The following is a 2,558-nucleotide window of genomic DNA, read 5'->3' as shown; positions in this document are numbered from 1 at the left end:
GGGGGGGGAAGGAAAACAGAACGGTCTCACTACTTAGCAGTAACCATTAGAGTATGTGTGTTAATCTGTGGTATTGTTATTCCTTTGTTGAAATAGGGGTCTATGATGCATACCTAGTATCTCTTAGCATTCTCCCACTGTGTTGGAACAGCATATGATGAATATCTTTCAGGTTTATAAGTACGAAAGCATGTCAAGTACAAGCATGCCAAGGCCAGTTTTGTGTTGAGATTGGTGTTTTGAGAACTGCCTTCTCTGTACAGTTTCATTTTTCCTCTTTCGATACTACTCATCTGAGTTTTTCAGTTTCCTCTAGGAAGCTTGCTACGTTAGACTTGGATATGGCTGACCCGTGACCTGGGGTGGTTTTGTGTTTGAACACAGACCATTGTATCTTTGACACCAGGGCCCTAACCTGCCTCTTACAATCACAAGTGCAATTCTCTGATAACACCTCATGACTCAGAGTTGGAACATGACAGCCAGGAGGTTTTTCCACAAGTTTCCTGTCAGGTGGGACCTTTAGAGGAGAGAGAAGGCAGCAGGGCTAAGCTCTGTTGACAGCCTTCTTTTTATGATCCCTTCCAACCAGGGCACTTTAATATCCATGCAACAAGCTTGCCAGTGTTTAGGGCCAGATGTGAATGAAAAGAGGGGGGAAAGAATGTAGAAATTAGTTTCTAGCTCTGCACTTAAAAAGGCTAATTGGAAAGGAGGAATGATGGCTAAATGAAGAACAGGAGCCTGGGGTGTGTGTGGAAATGGTTCCATATTTCATGAGGTGTTTGAACGTCTGTGGTGTTAGCTGTGAGCTTGGTTGGCCTGCCATGCTGTTTTTACGGCTGGTGCTTTGGGTCTCTGTGTAGCCCCAGTTTATCACAGGCACTTCCGTTGATCTGATGGGTGGCACCAGCAGCTGTGACAAGTGCAGCCCTTCTTGGGGGGGAGCATGCCTCTGCTCCTGGGTTCTCATGTTTGGAAAAGATGTGTCCCCGGGGAGGTGTGGACATGTCCAGAAATGCTTGCCTCCCACACTGTTGCAGACACAACTCCTGAGGGATTATAATAAGAAAGCTAGAGATTTCTGCCAAGGTGCTGGGGCTGCTCCTGCGTCTTGTCTGGAACAAGGGGCATTCGGTGGCTGTTTGAAGTGAGAGGGCCCTGGAGTGCCAGCTGGGAGGAGGGGAAAATGGACCTCGCTTGCCTGTCCTAGACTCAGGTCCAGGTCAGAGTCCCTCATGCTGACCCTATGGCATGGGGAGAGGGAAGATTCAGTGGTGGAACTCTTGCCTTCTAAGCAGAAGATTTAAGTTCAGTTCCTGCCATTGCACCTCGTGTTCAGCCACCACCTGTCAGTGGAGGCCTGTGTGTTATGAGAAGGTGATCCTGAACAGGAGACCTTCCAGCTTAAGACTAGGAAGAAAGTCCTGGCTACATCTAAGGATAACAGTGGTCCCACCCATAACCCATCGTGGGGATGGTGCTTTTTGTTGTTCCTGAGGTCACCATGCATCAGAGCAACTTGGTGGCAGATAATGCAGTGATTTCTTGTGATTACTTTTACTAGACAGCCATGAATGACTGTGCGAGGAGGGGCCCCTGCTCCATGCTTCAGGTGGCCTCTGAGTGGTCAAGTTGTTGGGAGCATCAGCAGGTGTACTGCTCCAGGAATTTGATGGCACCCAGCAACTGTTCTAACAACATGCTCTAAACTGTTGTTGGGTGTCATCAAATTTATTTTCTGTTTTCTCTGCCCTCGGTGCTGGTGGCTGGGTGCTGTGGATGGCCTAGTGGTGGGATCAGACCTGCTCCTAGCAGTGGAGGCCTCTGAGTGGAGTCAGTGTAGGCTCCATGCATGCCACCCTCAGGAAGAGGCCCCCTCTCAACCTCTCAGAGGTGGTGGCAGGCAGGTCCTTTGAAAAAACGAGTTTTGACTTGCCCTGTATGGAGTTACTTGTCTTTTTCTTCCTCTGTGTATTGAGGAAGGGGCTCTGGTAGCATAGTGTGTAATGCATCGGACTGCTAGTGGAAAGATCTGCAGTTCTAGTCCACTAGTGGTCCCACAGGAGAAAGGGGATATTTTCTCCTTAAAAATTTACAGCCTTGGACACTCAAATGGAGGGCTATTACGAGTTTGACAGTGATGCTTTTGGTTGGGTTTTGGTTGTTTTCAGTCCTGACAATCTGCTTCTGTCAAGATCATCGTTCGTGGTGTCATCAAGTGGATTCTGACTTTCTTGTGCTAGTTCACAACTATTTCTTGCATCCACTCCAGTGTCTGACAACACTAATTGCTGGTGCCATGCTGGGTCTGACTCCTCCTGACCCCGTGTGACAGAGTTAGGTGCCCTGAAGGGCTTTCTTGGCTGTAAGTCTTATTACAGGGGTGGGGAGCTCTGGTGTGGCCTAGACCGCAGTGCCTCTCTGGAGGTTCGAATCCACCAATGACTCCTGGGAAGAAAGGTAGGCCGTTTCCTCCCGTGTGGTTTAAAGCCAACTTTGACTCAACAGCAATGAGGTTTGGGGTTTGTTAATTTGATTGAGGTTTGGTTTTGTTA

This window comes from Elephantulus edwardii, unplaced genomic scaffold, assembly GCF_000299155.1.
Source record: "Elephantulus edwardii isolate Elephantulus edwardi_28Jun2011 unplaced genomic scaffold, EleEdw1.0 scaffold00041, whole genome shotgun sequence".
NCBI classification, from domain to species: Eukaryota; Metazoa; Chordata; class Mammalia; order Macroscelidea; family Macroscelididae; genus Elephantulus; species Elephantulus edwardii.
Note: the sequence above shows the minus strand (reverse complement) of the source record.